Source organism: Trichomycterus rosablanca, chromosome 12 (genome assembly GCF_030014385.1).
Source record: "Trichomycterus rosablanca isolate fTriRos1 chromosome 12, fTriRos1.hap1, whole genome shotgun sequence".
NCBI classification, from domain to species: Eukaryota; Metazoa; Chordata; class Actinopteri; order Siluriformes; family Trichomycteridae; genus Trichomycterus; species Trichomycterus rosablanca.
The window spans coordinates 10585945-10610204 of NC_085999.1; the positions used below are offsets into that span (position 1 = coordinate 10585945).

General features: G+C 37.8%; 1 protein-coding gene across 5 annotated transcripts in view; it reads left to right on the forward strand.

Annotated features, from left to right (window-relative positions):
* The first annotated feature begins 11339 nt into the window (after positions 1-11339).
* lmo7a (LIM domain 7a) overlaps positions 11340-24260 on the forward strand; it is a 45445-nt gene continuing 32524 nt past the window's right edge. For 3 of the 5 annotated variants that reach the window (XM_063005392.1, XM_063005390.1, XM_063005391.1), the window contains exon 1: positions 11341-11602. The gene's annotated coding sequence lies outside the window, so the exon portion shown is untranslated. Of the gene's footprint in view, positions 11603-24260 lie in introns of all 5 variants that reach the window. The other 2 variants (XM_063005389.1, XM_063005393.1) reach the window with 2 other exon arrangements.

The following is a 24260-nucleotide window of genomic DNA, read 5'->3' on the forward strand; positions in this document are numbered from 1 at the left end:
TCCCCCCACAGTCCAAAGACATGCAAGTAAGGTGAATTGGAGACACTAAATTGTCCATGACTGTGTTTGATATAACCTTGTGAACTGATAAATCTTATGTAATTAGTAACTACCATTTATGTCATGAATGTAACCAGTGTAAGACATGACATTAAAATCCTAATAAAGAAACAAACTTTACAAGCAATGATGGGCCTGGGCTCATTACTTTGTGCCAAACCTCAGGAGCGATTACCAATCCATTCAAAAATTGCTGGAAACCACTGATGAATGTGCATGACCTTTAAGCTCTCAGACAGCATTTGATAAGAAACGGTAATGCTACTGTCAAAAATATAGCCACATGGGCTTGGAAGTACTTTAGAAAACCATTGTCTTCTAACACAGCTCGCCGCTGCACCTAGAAATGCAAGATGAAACTCATATAAATTCTATGCAGTTCTCTGTGACCAAACCCATTTCAGATGGTCAAAAATGCATGATGTGATAAAACGGGTCCACAGTTTAGCTTCTTTTTGGGTGAAAAAAAACTGATGTTAAATTGCCAAAGATGAAAAGAACCATCCAAATGTTATCAGTTAAAGGTGAAAAAGCTAACATCTGTCATGGTATGGGGTGCATCAGTTCCCATGGCATGGGTGATTTGCATATGTGTAAAAGTACTATTGACACAGAGGCTTATATTGGGTATTTAGAGAGACACATGCTGCCATCAAAGAGAAAAGGTGATGTCTTTTCCCAGGAAGTCTTCTATTGAAAATAGGACCAATTGTTATTGTATCAATAACAATAGGCAATTGAAAAAGGCAAAAAGAGAGTTAAATCAGAGATTCTTCTTATTTTCTTTTTGCATTTTTCTGTAATTACTGCAGTTTACTCTTGTGATGGTTATCTGTGCTAAATGTTATATCATAAAGCCTTTATCTTTTGCAGTGAAGCAAAAAAAGAATATCATATCCTCTAATATTTAGTCTAAATACTTAAAGGTCTAAATACTTAAAGCCATATTTAAAGGTGGTCTTTTTAAGTGCTGTTAAAGTCATTGTAATAGGGGTGTGAAAACAACCCAAGTATTTCCTAGAGTGTTTAAGCAACAATGGGGTGCCTCAGTATCCTGCAGCATTAGTTGGGATTACTGGAAAGGCATGAGTCTGGTGCTTCATTCTGTACTCTTACATATTTTTCTTACATGTTCATGCTTACATGTTTGGCTGCTTGGCTTAAGTGTTGTTTGCATAACAGGGAGTAAAAATGAGCAAGTAAAATATGCTAAACAGTTTCTGATAGAGTAGACACTGTGCTTTTTGTGCAGCTCAAAGTCTGGAAATTCTTCAAATCACACATCTTACCTTCTCACTGTGGCTTCCTGTGTTTGTTCGATCCTTAAAGGCGTTCACCAAGAAGAGATTTGGGAACTCTGGCTTCCGGAGTTCTATTAGGTGAGTAGCTTATCTTGTTTTTACTAAAACAGCTTTAAGTGGTAGCTTTTTATAAATAACAGATAGTAAACTTGTTGATTTGTTTCAGGGTTTGTGACCAAATCAGTAACTTTGTTTACTGAAAGTTTGCCATGTGTTTATGCATTTTGTAAGTTATTTAGGCATTATTTAACTTGTATGTTCTGGAGTTATAAAATAAGAAGTATGTCAGTATAATACTAAAAAGGATGTTTATTTGCCAGAGCTGTACCCAGAAAAGTTTATTACTCTATCATTGAGTGTATTTATTTACAGAATGATTTAATGATAAAGTTGTTCCAAGTGTTCATATAAAGAGCATACTGCAATATCTGACTGTATATATACACGCTCGGTTGGCACATCAATAAATCCAGGGTTCAAATCCCCAGGAATGCTATTGGCTAATTGGGCATCTAAAGATAAAGTGGTAGTAGGAAATGCAATATTACTGCCATTCACTACACTTAATGACCTATAATGATACAGTAAAATTACAGCAATTACAACTGCAAATATTTAGGATACATCTCTACAAACTTTGCATTCCTGGATTTGGGCAGCTTATCACATTCTTCATGGCATATTCACTCAATTGCAATCAGATTGGAAGCAATAATCTGTGAACTGTCATCTTAATATCTCTCCACAGAGGCTGTTTGCCTATAGTCATAGTTGTATTAAAGGTGAAATGTTTTTTTCAGTCTAAGTTTATGTGTGATCTCCACTCCAGTATGTTCTGTTTCTATATTGTCACCTACAAAGTGTCCATGCCATTAAGCAATAACACACCACAATGATGAAAAAGGGCACCCCGAAAAGCAGTGTCATCACAACTGAGCTGTAGGTGACATATAGAAACAGTATGTTCTGTTTCTATAAGGACTATATTGGTTGACTGGAAGAAGGTCAGATTTGTAGTGGCTATTTTGGGTTGTGGATCATTGTTTAGTTTGTGACGCTGTCAAATTTACATTTACGGCATTTAGCAGACGCTTTTATCCAAAGCGACTTACAGTGTAAGCAATTAAGGATTAAGGGCCTTGCTTAAGGGCCCAACAGTGACAACCTGGTAATGGTGGTGTTTGAACCAGCGACCTTCTGCTTACTAGTCCAGTAGCTTAACCACTAGGCTACAACTGCCCTACGAACATGAAGAATAGTGATGGTCTGGGGTTATTTTGCTGGGAGTCAACTATTTTGCAACACTGTGCAATACCCTCATGTCCACTTCTTCCAGGGGTTCGTCCTACAGCCAGACAGTGACTCAAAACATACGTCTAGGCTGATGTCAGATTACAAGAAGCTAGGCTTTAAATAATCAAATGGTCAGCACAGTCCTTAGTCTTACAGTAAAAGTAGAAGTGAAGGTTTCTAAACAATATTAATTTAAATTTTTTTTTTTTTTTGGTTCCGTGCTTTAATTGTAGGGTACATAATCTAATTAATCTAAATATGTAGCTATTGTTTGTTTCTTTATTAGGATTTTAATGTTATGTTTTATACTTACATTAAATGACAGGAACAGTAGTTACTCATTGCACAAGATTCATCAGTTCACAAGGTTATATCAAACACAGTCATGGATAATTTTGTATCTCCAATTCACCTCACTTGCACGTCTTTGGACTGTGAGAGGAAACTGAAGCACCCGTGGGAAACCCACACGGACACGGGGAGATCATGCAAACTCCACACAGAAAGGACCTGTACCGCCCCACCTGAGGATCGAACCCAGGACCTCTTCTTGCTGTGAGGTGACAGTGCTACCCACTTAGCCACCGTGCCGCCCCAAATGTAGCTACTAACAGCTTTACTACTTGGAAACACAACTTGTTAAAAATCTGCTAACAAAATCTTGTAGAACCAGGGTTTTTCATTTAAACTGAAGATTACAGACATACAGAGCTGTCTGACAACAGTCTGTATTTACTTATCTAGACAATAATGAAAATGCATGTCTTAAAGGGTGCGGTTTTGAAATATTTTTGTTTTTTTAGTAGCTTTATTTGTGTTTCAGTGAGTCTTTACTAAGGTAGTAAAAACAATTCAGTTTATTTAGAAATTCTAAAGTAGAGTTGCACACAGCACCAGGAAGAATCCATGCTGTACATGAAAACAAAGAGGGAGGCGTGTAAAGCATGCTGAGATTAAGAGTAATGTGTTGTTTGTGTCAGGCCTTGTAGTAGCGCTAAGAAACCTGAACTGCATGGTATTCTTCAAGTGAGAGGGGACCGTTCAGTGCAGACAGGTTTACCCACAACTTCATTTTTACATATATGTACAGGATGGTTTTGGGTTGATGCATTGGCAGAAGCTTTGCTGGATCGGCACCTTAGTGTCTCATCAGCATTCATCATTCTGTCAAGCTTCATACTGCTCTCTGGAACACTGTCGGTGCACATGGGATGGCTGCTGAATGTAGAGAGAGAAACTAGAGAATGTAAATACATTACTCAAAGTTCCTATTAAGCATAAAACTAGTAAAACTTGTTTACACTACATGACCAAAAGTATCTATTTGGACATGCTTTTTTAACAGGGACAGAGTCACACTGAAACAGTAAATGGCTTTTCTCACACGGTTAAGCGTCTAGCACTCCTGGGAGGTGGCAGCATCGTGGTGGGCTAGCATAATAGGTTGCTGCACCACTTGAGCACTTTATTATTTAATTATTTAACAAAGTTTTTATGTGGTGCTTGAAAATAAGATTTTCCCAAACAACATACAACCTTCTTTCTAATATCTTAATGACAATGATCGACTACAGCTGGTGACTTTTATGACCATTTAAATAGGGCGTGTAACTGTTCTTTTTATGTCAAATGTTACACCTGTGTAAAAAGGATAACATAAAATTTGAATGAATTTTGTTTTTGAAGTTTGTTTTTCCCAATGTTGGTTAGCGACAGCTTTAAAGGATTCAAACTAGCCCTGTTTATATGGAGACATAGAACTCTCCAGCTGTAGTCAATCTGTTAGTCAGTTATAGTCAATGGCAACTACTAATGAATTAGGAGGTCATGCCACAAACTTACATGGCAATTCAATAATTTAAGTTGCTGTATGTATATGTGTATTTGGGTGGCACTGTTACCTCACAGGAAGAAGGTCCTGGGTTCGATCCCCAGATGGGGCGGTCTGGGTCCTTTCTGTGTGGAGTTTGCATGTTCTCACCATGTCCGCATGGGTTTCCTCCGGGTGCTCCGGTTTCCTCCCACAATCCAAAGACATGCAAGTGAGGTGAATTGGAGACACTGAATTGTCCATGACTGTGTTTGATATAACCTTGTGAACTGATAAATCTTGTGTAACCAGTAACTACCGTTCCTGTCATTAATGTAACCAAAGTGTAAAACATGATGTTATATTCCTAATAAACAAACAAACAAATATATGTGTATTGTGCTGTATACCAAAATGAATATTTAAATAGGGGAAAAACAGCAAATAAGTTGTTTCAATTATTCAAAAATTATAAAATCCCAAGATTTTAATAGCTTACATGTTCCTTACCTGTTTATTAACCCTTTAACCTTATACTTTATACCTGTTATATTGACACTTCGCTACAGATGTTCACAGCACAATCTAAAACATGAGTGTGTTTCCAGTGTTTGGATACGGACCCACTGTAAGCCTGACTATATAGCCTTTTCTTCTCATTTTTTAAATAGTCAAGACTTATGCATTATTATTATTAATACATGTTTTTCATAAACTGTGACATGTTCTTTGTACCTTCTGTATACAGAAGTTGTGTTGCAAGAAAGCTTTACAGCAAAGTCTTATTTTTTCAGGACATCAGAAAGATTTTAAAGCCAAAGGTATGTGTTAAACATTAAAAACTTAGAAAGCTATAAACAGGTAGCAGATGCACCTTACAATGCTGTTTGTTAATTGTGAGACACTTTTTTTTAATCCTTCAGTTTAGTTAACGGGATTAAGCCTGTTGTTATCAAGAGCCTTATCAGACTTTTAACTCCTAAAGCTCGCCTGGTGAGTTCCTGTTTTTTGTTGCTTTTGATGAGCCATAAACTGAACACACCCTGTTTCATCCAGTGTTTATCTAGCACTATGCAGTTAAACCAGCTGGTGCAACACTAAGTAAAGAAAAATTAAGAAATCTGGCTTGTTATGAGCCACTCTTTATAGTCATGGAGGTCCATTTATTGAGAAGTAAAAATGAAATTCAGACAGGGATCTGGTATAAAGACCAAAAGCATGAGTGATAGATCCCTTCAACAGCTACCCATTAGGAAAAAAAAAAAAAAAAAACTTAAATATTTGGCTTTTCCAGAAAGAACATAAAAAGTGGCCGAAGGGCATGAGTCCAGCCCAAACTGTGGCAAATCATGCAGATGCAAGCTCTTTCTGTGCTCATTATTCTTTGAAACAGTGGGACATTTACCAAGGTAAACCTGGATAAGCATCTCCATGTCCAACAAGCATTAAGATGGTATTTTCCTCAGATGGTTCCAAACCTTACATTTACTGAGGGTGAACTTTTAACTGATTCCTTTTTAGCATCTACGAACTAAATTGCATCTATTTAACTTAATTGTTACCTCATTAAAATACCTGATATAAAATAGAATGGCTTTATTTGTCATATGTACATATACATCGACCAGCCATAACAATAAAACCACCTCCTTGTTTCTACACTCCTGTCCATTTTATCAGGTCCACTTACCATATAGAAGCACTTTACACGTGTACACTGATCAGCCATAACATTAAAACCACCTTCTTGTTTCTACACTCACTGTCCATTTTATCAGCTCCACTTACCATATAGAAGCACTTTGTAGTTCTACAATTACTGAGCCTAGTCCATCTGTCTCTCTACATGCTTTGTTAGCCCCCTTTCATGCTGTTCTTCAATGGTCAGGACTCTCCCAGGACCACCACAGAGCAGGTATTATTTGGGAGGTGGGTCATTCTCAGAACTGCAGTGACAATGACATGGTGGTGGTGTGTTAGAGTGTGTTGTGCTGGTATGAGTGGATAAGATACAGCAATGCTGATTGAGTTTTTAAACACCTCACTGTCACTGCTGGACTGAGAATAGTCCACCCACCAAAAATATCCAGCAGCTTCCTGTGACCACTGATAAAGGTCTAGAAGATGACCAGCTCAAACAGCAGCAACAGATGAGTGATCATCTCTGACTTTACATCTGCAAGGTGGACCAACTGGGTAGGAGTGTTTAATAGAGTGGACAGTGAGTGGACACAGTGTTTAAAAACTCCAGCAGCGCTGCTGTGTCTGACCCACTCATACCAGCACAACACACTCTAACACACCACCACCATGTCAGTGTCACTGCAGTGCTGAGAATGATCCACCACCTAAATAATACCTGCACTGTGGTGGTCCTGTGGGGGTCCTGACCATTGAAGAACAGCATGAAAGGGGGCCAACAAAGCATGCAGAGAAAAAGATTGACTACAGTCAGTAATTGTAGAACTACAAAGTGCTTCTATATGGTAAGTGGAGCTGATAAAATGGACAGTGAGTGTAGAAACAAGGACATGGTTTTAATGTTATGGCTGATTGGTGTACACATGTACAGTACAATAAAATTCTTTCTTTGTATATCCCAGCTTGTTTGGAAGCTGGGGTCAGAGTGCAGCGTCAGCCATTGTACGGCGCCCCTGGAGCAGAGAGGGTTAAGGGCCTTGCTTAAGGGCCCAACAGTGGCTGCATGGCAGAGCTGGAATTCAAACTCTCAACCTTTCAGTTGATAGCCCAAAGCCCTACCCAATAGGCTACCACTGTCCCTTATAATTTATCTACAGCATTTACCATAGATTTTTCATATACCTAGGCAGAGGACCTGGAGCATGATGGAGTTGTGCTGTCAGTGATACATTATGGAAGCTATAAATACTAGTGTAATACTAGTCTAGTGTTATGTACTGGTAATCTATTTTACTCTAAACTATAAATTAAAAACTACTTGCCTTTACATCTAGTTGGGTTGAGAAAGAAATTCTAATTTTGTCTTTAAACTTTTCCATAAGAGTTAAAGTGTTGCACAGATCTCTATAACCGCACTTTTTTAAGTGGCTGGGTAAAGGATGTGAGGTTAGAGTAAAAATAACTGCAAGCAACTCGTGAAAGAACATTTCTGATCATGAGTTGTGCTGCACCCCCTCACTGGCATGGATTATAATGGTTAAGGGAAAAGACTGCATACCAGGATTCAAATAGCCATCAAATAGTCATAACTTAAGTATTAATTAGACCATTTAAAGCCCAGTAAAGGCTTGCTTGATTAAATTGTAAATTTTACATAGTATGTGATGAATACAGACATGTTTTGTATAAATGAAATCTTGACCACAATTATAAATGTTTAATCGTTGAAAAACATGCTTATAATAAATAATCAAAAATGTCAGAACTGGGCGCTCAGGTGGCGCAGCGGTAAAACATGCTAGCACACCAGAGCTGACATTTTGAACTCGTCTTCATTGACACTGACATTTCGAAACTCAGCTCTGCCATCTGGCTGGGCTGGGTGGCTACATGAACAACGATTGGCTTGTTGTTCATAAAGGGTGGAAGCCGAAGCCGGGACCTCATAACTGATGCAATTATGACCTCTGCTGGCTGATTGATGGCGTCTGCACAGAATCGAGGAATAAATGCGTTGATCAGGGTGTGGCTCTCTGTACACAAAACTGATCCACATATGAACTCACATCGTGCAAGTGAAAAGATGCAGTCGGCTACTGCACACGTGTCTGAGAGGGCTTGTGTCAGTCTCGCTCTCCTCAATCAGGAGCGGGGATCAGCATCAGTAGAGAGGAAGTGTAATGCAATCTGGTAATTGGATACCAGATATTGGCAAATTGTGGTATTATAGTCCATTAATGGAATGAAATGTGTTAAGAGCAGTTTAGTATCTAGCTCCATATGCAAAGTAAACATTTTTATTTTGTCACCAAATATACAAGGTTTGCTGAAATTGCCCTTAAATTTACTACAGCAACGAACTATTACACAATAAGCTGTGTCTAGATGATATTTGCCATTGTAGCTTAAAACTGAAGCCACATTTCTTCAGATTCTGCAAGATCTTGATCGGACATAAGATATTATCCAGTAAAATCTGTTTTTAATGTGGGGTTTCCCACAATTTTAAAATTGGTTAGGATTGTAAAAGTCTCGTAGTGTGCACCAGCCATGTATTGGGCATACTGAGGACACTCAATGTTTTAAATAGGCAAACTACTACTTTAATAATGTACCAGGATGTTTTTTTTTATGGCTGTTTAAATATAACCTGTGTATAAAAAGTAGGACTTGCTGTTTGCCTACTTGAATTAGTTTACATTAAATTAAATGGTAATGTCGTTCCTTTAATCAGTAGTTCATTCCAGTTTGTACATGGATCAGATTTCCACTCTGATAGCTCTGAGTTCTGTTAAACTGTTGAGCTATGGCTTTGCTTTCCATACCATCCCCTAGCTGATCCTTACTTTTACAATCTGGAGAGGAAACCCTCACTTATGTGGTGTGCTGCTCAGCCACATTAGAAAAGTTGAACTGCCTGAGCTTTGCATTGACGTTGAGCTGAGTGATGGTACCACATGACTCTGAGCCCTGTAAACAAAGCTGTAATTGAGCTGGGTGAATATATCTGAACCAAGCCTTACCACTGGGAGAAAAGAGAACTGGCATGCAATATCATTTTCCCCCCACAGTCTGCCACATTTGTCCACTTTATACATGTTTGTCAGATGTGCCCTTATACAACAAGGATTGTTTTACTATTAACATTAAGTTTTAGTCTAATTTTACATTAGTTTCATGTGAGGACAAAAGCAGACAGTAAGTGTAAGTTTACAAGAACATTTGTGATGATAACTATAGTAAATAATAAGTAATAAGCTGTAGATCCTCTGATCCTTAGAATTAATAATGTCCCCCATAGACAAACAAATTCACAGTGTAGCAATTAAACCTAACTATTTTAAAGCATATTCTTGTGTTTAAATCTATTTTATTACATGATTCACATGATTAGATTTTTTGGGGTCACTGTCTTGATAAATCATCCAATTTTTTTTATCAGTTGTATGCCTGTTATAGGAACAATTAGTTTGGAATTCCACAAAAACACCCAAATCTGTGTGGTTTGGGGATTAAAGCATATGTACTTTTAACTTTTTGTTTATAAAATAGTTGTAATAATTTGAAGAATTAAAGAATTTAAATATACACAGGTCATGTACTGTACAATAGGTCAAGTCAAACCTGTGTTGGTCAATAAATAAATTCATGAAGTTGACCGTTTTAGATGTTAGGTCAAGTATGTTATTTTTTGTGAACTTTTATAGAAACTGGATATTCTTAAAGGATAGATATCTATAATTCAGGTGTAATGTTTTTTGCTAGGATTCTTTGTTTTTTTAATGTTTTTTTGTATACACAGTGGGTTAAAAATAAATCCATTAAGAATATAGCCAAAGATCAATGCAGAAAAGAAAATAGTTTTCATGTTCTATGTGATACCGTACACGGTGGATTAGAACAACCAAAATGTTGTCACACGGTGGCACGGTGGGTAGCTCTGTTGCCTCACAGCAAGAAGGGCCTGAGTTTGAATCCCTGGTCACCCTTGCCCCACATCCTTTTTGTTTGGGGTCTGCATGTTCTCCCCATGTCTGTGTGGGTTTTCTTCTGGGTGCTCCGGTTTCCTCCAACAGTCCAAAGGCATGCAGTCAGGTTATTTGGAGCTACAGAAAATTGCTGTGAGAGTGTGCATGTGTGTGTGTCTGCCTTGTGATGGACTGGTGACCCATTTGTTTCCTATCTTTTGCCCAATTAATTGGACCCATCGCAACCCTGACCAGGATAAAGTTTTCGTTAAACAGACAATAAATAAATGAATGAGAATGTCCAAATGTAATTGAAGTCGTGTAGTGTTTAAAGGTCCAGTGGTTAAGCCTTGCCTTGAGTTACTGCATCTGAGAGAATTTTGGTATGCTCTGCCTGGGTTCATGTGGGGTTTTTCCAGATTTTTTTGGAATTCTCCCACTCAAACACATGCCAGTATGTCGACTGGCTGCTATGAATTATCCCTTGGTGTATTCGAGTAACTGATTCCAAGACGGAAAGTTTTTGGGTTGATTTTGGCTCTGCAGTGGTAGCAGAAGGTATCTGGTTAAGACTCCACCACTGCCACCACTGGTGGGCCCCTGAGCGGGGCTTCTAATCCTTAATTGCTCAAATTGTATTCAGTCATAGTTGTAAGTCACTTTGGATAAAATCGTCTGCTAAATGCTGCAAATGTAAAGCTAAAATGTCAATAATTAGGTTTCATTATAACGTAGTACTGAATAACAAGAGGAAATAACAAGCATACCGGGCTGCAACCCACTTTAAAGTCATGACCTACCAGGATTGCTCACCGAGATAAAAGGTATGCTGTGTGTGCTATCCTGTCTTTGTGTACACCCATTTGAAAGAGGATATTTTAAATGTATGTCATTCCCCCACACCTTTAGAAAAATTGCTAAGGGGTAAAATAGTTTCATTGTCACCTGTCCTGTGTGTCATGGCAACTGTATGGTCTCCAAAATAATCCAACCCGTCGCTGTTGCTGTAGGTATGTAAAAGCAGCAAGGCCAAGTGACAGTTTCTGGGTGTGAGAGGAAACTGTACACTCACGTGTATATGTCTGTGTGCCTGAAAGGGGTGGGATGTAAGGGTGATAGAGCGTGCATAAATGCCTTTTACGACTAGGGGTGGAGCCATTTTTGCCCTTAGACACACTCACAGTTCCACCCAGAAGCCAAACGCCTGCTCTCAAAGGTAGAGCCACACATCATTCACAGTCAGTAAACTCATACCTTCTTACTGGAGTGTTTATTTGCTACCTCAGGCACTTACTTACCACCCCCTCTGAGCTCACAGCTGCTCTGAACTTTGGATGCAATGATTTTTGCCCTGTGTGCCCACAGAATTCCTGTATGATTGTAGCCTGACTCAAAAAGTGGGCACAAGTTCTCTGTCGACAGGTCAACATCAACATTTTCTAAAACGGCTGTGCCAGGACTGAATGTCAAGAAGCCTTGCTCTTTTATACAGTGGACCTACAGGACTTATTCACACATCTGACTCTTAGGTAAGTCTCTTTAGTGTATTTAGTAAGTTTGACCCTTTCTCAAAGTGAACTCCACTCTGACTTATTAGAAAAGTGCTTGCATGTTTTTTGGCATATTGACTTAGGCTGCCAGTGCTGTACACATGTCACTGTAAAACGATCTTGTTACCGACCCTTGGTTTAAATTTAAATGTAACTAAGCTCATTATCACATCTGGAAAGCTGCAGCGTGAACACTTGCTGCTGTTGAGCAGTGTTAAGTGAAGGTGCTCCAGTGTTAAATCCTTACCTGAAAGTTTGATTTGACTATCATACAGAATGACAATATCATATGTTTACTGAATAGTTCAGCACCATCTTTACACTTTAGACAGGCAGGTTTCTGACACTGACATGTTTCATTTCTCTATATGTGCAATCATGCTATTTAGTCTCATTGTCCTTACCTGTGAGTATAGTGAAATAAACATGGCATGTTGAACAACCTGTTTAGTGCTTTTACAGGTGTGTCTCTGGGTGGCCCTGCTCTGACATGATCACTATGACAGTAGAGACAGTAGACATATTTATTTAAAGCAACAACAAGTCATTCTAGCACATTCCTAAACATGATGTAATAATGTATTTATTTATATCTTTATGATAAACACTTTATTCAATTCAAAATGTCTGGTATGACAGAAGATCAGACACATACAATTATGTAATTTTAAGTTTAAAATTAGAAAAACATAATAATAATAATAATTATAATAAATATAATAAAAATAGTAGCTAAGTAATATTCAAGTAGGTAATAATAATAATAATAATTATTATTATTATTGTTATTGTTATAACTACTGTATTATTATATTATTATTAATATTATCATTATTATTGTTTTTATACTATATTTATATATTTTTATTTATAATTTTTAAATTTATATTTTTTAAGTGTAATTAATAATAGGGTAGCACTGTCACCTCACAGCAAGAAGGTCCTGGGTTTGATCCCCAGGCGGGGCAGTCCGGGTCCTTTCTGTGCGAAGTTTGCATGTTCTCCCTGTGTCTGCGTGGTTTTCCTCCGGGACCTCCGGTTTCCTCCCGCAGTCCAAAAACATGCAGTCAAGTTAATTGGAGACACTGAATTGCCCTATAGGTGAATGGCTGTGTGTGTGTGTGTCTGTCCTGCGATGGACTGTGTGCCTTGCGCCCACTGAAAAGCTGGGATAGGCTCCAGCACCCCCCCGGGGGTGAGTGAGTTAACACACATACAATACATGTATGTATTATATACATACAACATACAATACACATACACAATATAATTGTATACACATTCAATCAAACTACAAAACAACATTATTCTTATAATATACAATAAAATACAAGACTATACATATTCGTACAATACTGTTGATACACTTGCACTGTTCATATGCTTTCAGTCACTTCATGAGAAACACCTGTACATCTGCTCATTCATGTTACTGCACAATCAGCCAGTCATGTGGTCACAGCAGTATGCACACAATTCTAACAGACATAAATCAACCGGTTCAGTTAAAGTTCACTTTAAACATCATCATGAACATAATTGTAAAACTAAGTTACTTTGACTCTGATATCAATTTTGTTGTGATACAAGACTCGTTTAAGTACAGAGTAGTGCAAAAAAGTAACTTCAGTAACTACTCTTTACATCCATGCATCTTAGAACATCAAATCTTGAGACAGATGGGCTACAACAGCAGAACACCACATCAGGTTCCACATTTGTCAGCCAGAAACAGGAATCTGTGACTTCAAAGGATTTAGGATTAAAGAAACCATAGAGCTGAACACTAAAAAATGTTGCCTGGTTTGACAAATCTTATTTCTGTTGTGGGATGCAGATAGTAATGTCTGAATTGAACAAAAACAGCACTGGGCCCTTTAATAACATGCAGAAAAACTGGGACATTATGTGAAATGCAATATGAACAATCTGTAATTTGTTATATTTTTTAAAACATCTATTTAACAGATAAAAGTACAAATAAATGACTTAATTCTGAACCAGTTTGGCAGACCAACTTGATTGTATTTTGTAAATATTAAAATTGTATTTTTCTGCCTGAACTCATTTTGAAACATTACACATTTAGCAGGTGAATTGGTAACAGGTGAAATGACAATTGGTAACAGGATTGTGTCTCACCATTTTGTGCCAAATTCTATAATTATATTGTTAATCAGGTAAAAAAGAATTGATTTGTCAATCTTTCACCATCTACCACACATAATACTGTGAAAAGAAATCTTAGTTCTTCTTAGGCCAGAAACCACTACTGTGCATGTGCATGACCTTTGAGAAACTGTTTGAAAAACTGTCATGCTATAAATGTAGCCACGTTGGCTTAGGAGTACATCGAATATCTGTTGCCACCTAAGATACTGCCTTAAACTTTATCATGCAACACCACTTAGTTCTCTAGCCAAGTTAATCTTAGGTGAACCAAGACAAAGGAAATGTCTACAGTGGTCAGATGAGTCCATGTTTCAGTTTGTTGTGCCCATGATAGAAAGAACCATCCAGACTAATCAGTGAAAGGGGCAACAACCAACATTTGTCATGGGGATGGATTAGAGCCCACAGCAAGCTTGCATATGTGTAAAGGTGGAGGAGTATATTGGGATTTTAGAGAGATACATGCTGCCATTAAGGTAATGTGTTCTTCCAAGAAGTCCATGGTTATTATGGCAAGACAATGCCTGGCCTCATACATACACATTGATCAGCCATAACATTAAAACCACCCCCTTGTTTCTACACTCACTGTCCATTTTATCAGCTCCACTTACCATATAGAAGCACTTTGTAGATCTACAACTACTGACTGTAGTCTGTTTCTCTGCATGCTTTGTTAACCCCCTTTGATGCTGTTCTTCAATGGTCAGGACTCTCCCAGGACCACCGCAGAGGAGGTATTATTTGGGTGGTAGATCATTCTCCGCACTGCAGTGACAATGACATGGTGGTGGTGTGTTAGTGTGTGTTGTGCTGGTATGACTGGATAAGACACAGCAATATATACATATATATAATGTATAAACAAATGAATATCCATTTCAACAGAATAACAACCTGTTCAAAACTTAGTGTATACAAAATTTATACAGACATTAAGGGATAAATATGTCACCTTTGAACATCATACTACACATTGCTAACATAATTCAATATCAAAAAAGTCTATCAAAGTTTATAAAAAATAATATAACTAAATAATACAATAGAAAAAAGCAGAACATTATAAGGAGGCATTAGATTTGAGGATTTACCTCCACCCTGCCTCTTTGTTTATACCATGACTGATTTGATATCCTTGCAATTGTAATATTTTGCCCTTAACAATTTTGGTAACACATCAACTCTTTATTTGCAGATACATGTTGCAATGCTTAACAGTCATCATGGCTGTTGTCATAGACTACCTTCTTTAAGTCATATCTAGAGACATTTTTCTGTCAACTGTATATTTATATATATATGTGTGTTATCATTCCACTTCTCCTATCTAGTCATGTAAAGATCAAAGCTTTGTGTCTCGTTTTGTTGCCGCTCCTTTGAGCTTTTGTGTAAGTGAAAGTCAGTGTCAGTGCTGTGAGCTATGGTTCAACAAAGCCAGCTTTGCTAATGGCGGTAACCATGCCACACCTTTTCAGTCCTAGCAACCACACCGATCAGCCCAGGGTTATCTGCTCTGTGCTGAGGTTGTGTGTTGTAAGAGGTGTTTTGAGAGGTGGCTGTCCACTGTCAGACATTTGTCAATGCAGGCACTGCATAGCTTCTATTTTTAGAATGGAAAGGTCAGTTTTAGATAGTGGCTAGGAAATGGTTATGACTTTTAGCTTGACTTTTAGCTTGACTTTTTGCTTTCCTACTCTGCTATTATGATATAATCTCTTGTAAATGTATGTTTGTAAACAAGATTTTTTCATTTATGGGACCTTTTATCACTAAACATTTGCAGTTATATGTCTTTCTTACTCAGCAGAGACTGAATGATTATGTTGAAAGTTGCAAGTCATATGTTAAATTTTATTGTGGCTTTGTAGGCATATACGCATATACAGTCAGCTTCAGAATTATTGTGACCCTTGGTAAAGATGTGTAAAATACTCCAGAAATATCTATTATAAAAAATAAGTTACAAACTCTTCAAAAGCACAGAAAACATGAGAGGAATGTAACTATTAATACCACTTAAATGTGTGAATATTGTCCATTCCCAAAAATCCTCAACAAGAATAATTTCTAATATAACCACATCACTATTTTAGCACCCCTGAACCTACAAAGCTCACTTTGCCAACATCACAGAACCTTAGAGGTCCATAGTTATTTCAACAAGACTGTCCTCATTCTGCATGCACCACAACAGTGTGGTTTTGTAGATAGAGAGTACATGTGCTGATACTGTAAGTAAAGTTAAGACCAGGATATGTAACCTTAATTTAGTATGAAATACCTATTCTGCAAATCACTAATGCAAATGGTAACCCTTAATACAAAGAACAGATCCCTAGACCATTATAATCCCCCAACCTAGACAAAATCATGAAAGCTAATCCCTATGCTAAGCTAATGGCTAAAGCTAATGACGAACACTTACAAAGGAACCAAGGCACTAATACTATGAAAGACAAGGACAAAGGCAAACCATGGGCAATTATGACTCAACTAGAACAAGGATAAGGGCTAAACTAGCACAAAGGTTAAACTAGGACTATGACTATGGCAATGACTAAATTATGACTAAACAGGTGCAATAGCTAAACCATGACACAGACACATCTACAGTATATCTCAATGACCAACCAGAATCCACTGCATCTATCTCTCCATCCATATCAATATCAACAACACCCAAACAAGGCAAAGCACAGGGTAACTGAAACACAAGGAACAGCTGTGGATCATGAACTTGGAGGTGAATCAGTAGGCAGGGGTGAAGCTAGAGGGGCTGTGGAAACACAAACATAAACACTAAGTCCATGTGCTCCCGGAACTGAGTGGGCGTGACACACACACACAAAACACTGAGATCATGTGTTCCGGCTGCTATTAATTCTGTGGCATACAATATGCAAAACCAGTTCATTTACATTACATTTACATTTTTAGCATTTAGCAGACGCTTTTATCCAAAGCGACTTACAATTATGACTGAACACAATTTTGAGCAATTGAGGGTTAAGGGCCTTGCTCAGGGGCCCAACAGTGGCAACTTGGTGGTGGTGAAGCTATCACTGCCCAGTTCATATTGACAATGTACTCATTAGAAAAAAAAGAGCTGCTTGCAAAGGCAACTACAAGTTTGACAATAGCTTACTCATTTATGTATTTATTTTTTGCAATGTCAGTCTTCATTTATTTGAAATAAGGGGTAGTGGTAGCTCAGTGGATAAAGTACAGGACTAGTAACTGGAATGTCACTGGTTCACGCCCTACATCTGCTAGGTTGCCACTGTTTGGGCCCATGAGCAAGGCCCTTAACCCTCAATTGCTTGCAATGTATACTGTCTCAGTTGTAAGTCTCTTTGGATAAAGGAGTCTGCTAAATGCTGAAAATGTAAATGTAAAATGTCAAAATCTCACTATGGGAGCAAAGTGAAAAGCAGTAACTGACTGTGACAAGCAAACAATTATTTGTGCTCTTATTCATAATTACTCAACAGAGCATACAGGTAAAAGCATAAAATCAGGACAGTGTTAGCTCAGTGGTTATGGCACTGGTCTATTGGTCGGAAGGTCACTGGTTCTTGCCCCACCACTGCCAAATTCTTTGGACGGTTATCAGAAGGTTACACGTTTGAGGCCCCACCACTGCACTGTTGAGCAAGGCATTTATCCCTCAATCGCTTGGACTGTCAAAAATGTAAGTCGCTTTGGGTAAAAACTTTTTATTTAAACTTTTTTGATTTTGGAGCTGTAGGTACTATAGGGCAAATGCCTTGCTAGCACTGTACAACTGGGCACTGAACACTTTATACATTCTTTTGCTGTTTTTTATTGTTGAACAATGATAATTATTAACAGATACAACTATAAACAGACCAGTGACAGATTAACAGAAAGTGTTTGGCCACCAGCAGCCTACAGAACAGCTTTAAAGAGCCATGGCATAGATTTTTTAGGATTCACAACTGTACTAGAGAAACAGAATATAATCCTTTTAAAAAATATTCATTTTATGTGGATTGTGGATAAACATACTGATCAGGTAATCATCAAGAATTACTTTGTATTGAAATACAGTGACCTTTTGTGTTATGTTGATAAGTGGGCCCAAACCATGCCAGTAAAACGCCCCCACAGCAAAATAGATCCCATCACACATCTGACCATATTACTGTACCCCATTTTAAAATCAATTAAGTATCGCCCTCGTTCCATCTTGTTTTAAAATCAAAGACAACTATGTGCTCTCAACATCGGTATACATGACAGAGTATAATTTAATAATGTATACTGTAAAATTCTATCAAGTAATGTCTGGAAGTATCTGCACTTTTAATTGTCACCTCTATATGTTTAGGATATACAGTGTATCACAAAAGTGAGTACACCCCTCACATTTCTGCAAATATTTCATTATATCTTTTCATGGGACAACACTATAGACATGAAACTTGGATATAACTTAGAGTAGTCAGTGTACAGCTTGTATAGCAGTGTAGATTTACTGTCTTCTGAAAATAACTCAACACACAGCCATTAATGTCTAAATAGCTGGCAACATAAGTGAGTACACCCCACAGTGAACATGTCCAAATTGTGCCCAAATGTGTCGTTGTCCCTCCCTGGTGTCATGTGTCAAGGTCCCAGGTGTAAATGGGGAGCAGGGCTGTTAAATTTGGTGTTTTGGGTACAATTCTCTCATACTGGCCACTGGATATTCAACATGGCACCTCATGGCAAAGAACTCTCTGAGGATGTGAGAAATAGAATTGTTGCTCTCCACAAAGATGGCCTGGGCTATAAGAAGATTGCTAACACCCTGAAACTGAGCTACAGCATGGTGGCCAAGGTCATACAGCGGTTTTCCAGGACAGGTTCCACTCGGAACAGGCTTCGCCAGGGTCGACCAAAGAAGTTGAGTCCACGTGTTCGGCGTCATATCCAGAGGTTGGCTTTAAAAAATAGACACATGAGTGCTGCCAGCATTGCTGCAGAGGTTGAAGACGTGGGAGGTCAGCCTGTCAGTGCTCAGACCATACGCCGCACACTGCATCAACTCGGTCTGCATGGTCGTCATCCCAGAAGGAAGCTGACGCACAAGAAAGCCCGCAAACAGTTTGCTGAAGACAAGCAGTCCAAGAACATGGATTACTGGAATGCCCTGTGGTCTGACGAGACCAAGATAAACTTGTTTGGCTCAGATGGTGTCCAGCATGTGTGGCGGCGCCCTGGTGAGAAGTACCAAGATAACTGTATCTTGCCTACAGTCAAGCATGGTGGTGGTAGCATCATGGTCTTGGGCTGCATGAGTGTTGCTGGCACTGGGGAGCTGCAGTTCATTGAGGGAAACATGAATTCCAACATGTACTGTGACATTCTGAAACAGAGCATGATCCCCTCCCTTCGAAAACTGGGCCTCATGGCAGTTTTCCAACAGGATAACGACCCCAAACACAACCTCCAAGATGACAACTGCCTTGCTGAGGAAGCTGAAGGTAAAGGTGATGGACTAAACCCAATTGAGCACCTGTGGCGCATCCTCAAGTGGAAGGTGGAGGAGTTCAAGGTGTCTAACATCCACCAGCTCCGTGATGTCATCATGGAGGAGTGGAAGAGGATTCCAGTAGCAACCTGTGCAGCTCTGGTGAATTCCATGCCCAGGAGGGTTAAGGCAGTGATAATAATGGTGTTCACACAAAATATTGACACTTTGGGCACAATTTGGACATGTTCACTGTGGGGTGTACTCACTTATGTTGCCAGCCATTTAGACATTAATGGCTGTGTGTTGAGTTATTTTCAGAAGACAGTAAATCTACACTGCTATACAAGTTGTACACTGACTACTCTAAGTTATATCCAAGTTTCATGTCTATAGTGTTGTCCCATGAAAAGATATAATGAAATATTTGCAGAAATGTGAGGGGTGTACTCACTTTTGTGATACACTGTATATGTTGTGTTGTCTTCTCAAGTTTGAAATTGGGAAGTTACCGTGAGCTATTGGATTGTGGATTGTACATGTCTTGTTGTAATATCAGATCATATCAATTAAAACACGGTTCAAAGGCCTACAATGACAGTTAAAAACCTCTAGATATGAACCAGTTCCATTCTATTTCCCAAAAGTTCTTAAGTACAACAAAGTTCGCCTAGGCATCCAGCTCATGAGCCTTCAACACCTGTCTCGCTTACCACTAGCAAGCTTGCCTATGTATCAAGTCCTATACAACTATTTGTACTAAATAAAAAGCATAGAAAAGTTCATTCATATCTTTTGACTTTGTACTTGTATAAATTTAAACAAATAAATGTAAATGTATTATGAGCTTAAACAGAGATATGATTTAGAACGATGATAAAAACTGATAAGGGAAAGTATTCAAACATCACCTCTAGTAATTTGGTACTTGGTTTGTCAGCACTAACAGTTCGAGGAATCTATAGTGAGACATTAGTTTTCATTATTTCATGGGGTGTAAAAACAGAGATAATTTCTCTAAGCTTCATTGTTTATTGTTCACTGTGTTACTACTGTGTTTTTACTGCTGGGTTTATGTCCTCCTGCTCACCTGCCTGGGCAGTGGGTGGTTCCATTAATCCTTCAGTTTTGTTATGTTGTATTTAAGATGTTTGTTCTGGCTCTGTGGCTTTTGTAAGTGTTGTTAAAAAAGGTTGAGCTTCCTCACCTCAACCATGATTGCTACTTGCTTCATAAAATATTCTTAACCAGTAGCTATATCTTTCATCGTGGGATCTGTTACTATTTGTACATAAACATATTTTGTTTATACTGATACATTAAGGTGGATATACAGTATGTTCTAGTTATGTGATGTCATAATGTGATGTCATAAAATATTCTAATGCACTTAAATACTTATTTGTATGGCACAGCTTTATATTTATGCCAGTAGAAATAAATGATCAAGTCTAGAACCAAAATTTGGTTACTTAAAATATTTTACATTTTTTGTTTTGGCTTTCAAATAATTATAATAATTAAAAAAAACAAATTCCCACTTTTAATGCTGAGTTGTAGAATAGGGTGCTTAGATATATTTGCTGCATCATTCAAGGAATTCAAAAATTCTTAAGCATAATTTATTAATATGTTTTAATAGAAAATGTGCAACTATGTAACCCCACAATCTAAAGCATGCCAGGGTAGTATAGAATAAAGCAATAAGCCACGAGAGGCCGTGCATTACTGTGATTTTAGCACGGGGATGACGTTTTTGGCATGACGCGAAGCGGAGTGCCTAAAACTTCTTTCCCCGTGCTAAAATCATAACAGTAATGCACGGTCTCGAGTGGCTTATTGCTTTTATAAAACGGCGGTCAACATAAAATATAATAAATACAACAATGTTTAATTCATGAATGTATTTATTGTGTATAAACGTACAATAAAGCATTCTTCCGCGACGCAAAATAGTTCGATTAACAGTGTTGCTTGGCAACATGAGGGCGAAAATAACATTATTTTTTTCTATTCAGTGGCGTATTAATATGGAATGATGTGAGGTGGCCCTAGGTGTGCGTTTATCGGGGATTTTACAACGGCTTCGAACGCGGCTCAGCCAATCAGATTTTAGGACCGGAACTATCCGTTTTATAATAATAAACCATTACTAATTATACTAAACCATATTAATAAAGAGAACTACTGTATGTGCTTTTAGTATTCAAATTTTCTCCTATAGTATCTCTTTATTTCACTGTGTTCCACTGTGGTCTTGTTCGTAAGTATGACTTGTTTCTTACATTGCCACTGCCAGTAACATTGGCAATGATTGCTATATTACAACTACATGTGGCCTAAAGTATGTGGGCACCCCTTCTAATATTGAGTTTGCCCATTACAGGTGTATAAAATCAATCATTTACTGTATAATTAATTATATTATCCAATATAATTTGTGGTAACAGTTTGGAGAATCCCTGTTCCTGTTCTAGCATGACAGTGCCCCTATGCAAAAAGTAAGGTCCATAAAGACATGGTTTAATAAGTTAAATAAGAGAAATTCCACTGGCCTGCACTAAGCTCTGACTTTAAAGTCTTTTAAACACCATTGGAATAAATTGCTTTTAATTAAATTGTCACAACTTTCCACAGCTCTCTATAAATCATATTATAAGTCTTCTTTATCATATTACTTGTCTGTCCTAGGTTTAAATTTGACATTTGATATTTAAATGCTTTTAAGCCACCACTCTTCCTTTAGAGGCATTTAAATATTGAAATTGAACACTAAAAGGAAGGACAGACACCACAGTGTTTGCTCTCTGGGTGTGTACTGCTGAATGGCCACTATCACTATCAAAAGAGCACCGATATAGTATTTGTGACAGTAACTGTGACAGGCATAGTTACAGTGAATGAGCTGTTTCATAAACTGGCAAACTAGAAATGTTAAATAAATGAAATTGTATACCAAATCCTGTAGGAGAAGGAGGGTGTCATTAGACCCAATTTATTGGGGCAGTAAAATGTCAAGAAGAAAGCCATTAAAGCTTCCTGTTATATCCTGGATTGCTCAACAGAACTACAGCGCACAACCACGCAAATTCACTACAGGCTTAACATTTCCCATAAGGCACCAGTTCCTAAAGCTTGTGTGGTTAACGCTTTCAGTCAGAGCCAGTTTCGTTATTTTTTGCATGGATTAAAGGGTGTATACATAAATATTTAAATAAAAGTCAGCCATGCAGCAGCCAAGGTATTGTTGCTCATAGCAACATTTTTTGGGTAGCCACTTATATGACATACGCAATGTCATATTACATTACAAACTGCAGATAGTAACTAATTACACAATTTAACATTCTCATTTTACAACATGTTAGGCAGAAATGTGGATGCAGTTTTGGCTAATAGTGGTACAAAACTATTAGATTTAGACTGTTTTATTGACAAATTCCTTCAGTGTTAAATATTTCATATTTCATACATGGCAGAGTCTCACCCACTAGTGTTAAATCACTGATTGGCAAGCAGAGAGGTACAACTGTGCCCCTCGTAATTCTGTTTTCCATGGTTCATCCACATTTAAACACGTTGTTAGCTCTAATATAAGGTTTCACATAGTTAGTTGCGTGCTACTGAACAGGGCTGTGAATGCCTAATTACACGTGTGCACACCCACTTTTACTGCTCATATGACTACACAGATTATTCTAGACTCAAGTATTGACAAATCACAAGTGTTCCTTCCTATCTATTGTTACAATGGTGCTAAATTACCTGCTAGGGCTTGGCAAGGATTATTGCATAATCCCTTATATACATGCTTGCGGTACATACACTTAAAATCTAGACTATAATAAAAGATCATTAGTATGCATTGTATAATATTTGGATTCCAAATAGTCAGCTTTACTTTAAAACGTCCCAGTTCTTGTACACACATTTGGATGAGCCTCTTTTTATTTGTTTATGATTCTTGTGAATAACACTATATTAACAAATAAGCTTTTAGTCTCACAGTGTTTTTCACAAAAATATACCTGGAGGACTGGGATACAGTCACAGATATTTTGGATATGATTGATTTACTCATTATATTTGTAATTATTTTCTCAAAAAAATGTGTGAATTATTTTTAAAAAAATCATTAAATTAAAAAACAATCTAGAAAAGGATACAATCGCAGGAAGTACTCTTGCACCTTTTGATTATCTAACTTGTTTCTATCAAATTACCACATTATCAAATTGTTAAATTACTCATTTTACTCATTTTGTTTAATGTTTTCAATTATTTAAGTATACATAGCCTATTCATATATAAGATCTATTAGTTTGGGAAGGAATTTCCATAAAATAGCTCAATATTTATTTATTTTTATCTGTTGGCTGCTCCTGTATTTAGGGGTTGGCACAGCAGGTTATTCTGGTCTGTATACCAGACTTGGGACAGGTTTACACCTAATGGCCCTCCTAATGTAACAGTCCTTATTTTATCTGGGCTTGGGACCAGCACTGAAAATGCACTGACAAGTACATCTCCCACTGGCTAAGCTGTTTGGACAAAACCCTCCTTTCCTCAGACATGCTCAACCATGTCTGTGTAGATACCTAATTGGCCAATAGCACCACTGGCATTCCAATCCCAAAGGGTTGGCGTGATTTAGCGCAAAAGAGTTGAAAAAATTAATGACTTCCTTCTTTCATCTTGATTCTGTTTGGGACCAGAATCTGGTGGTGAGTCCTGTTGTGTTGTTCTCACTACCAATCTCAGAATACAACCCCCAGTTGTCTATATGTTTTTAGCAACATTTAGGACTGGAAGGGACCTGTATGGAATATCTTTAGATTGTTTGCTAGTGACGGCTGGAAGGTCAGTACAATGGGTCAGTTGTTATTCTGGGCTTACGATGACTCCACAGTGTCAGTTAAGTTTATGGTTGCACTTTGAACCTTCTAGAACAGAAGAATTTTTATGATGTCTGAGTATAGTGTAGCC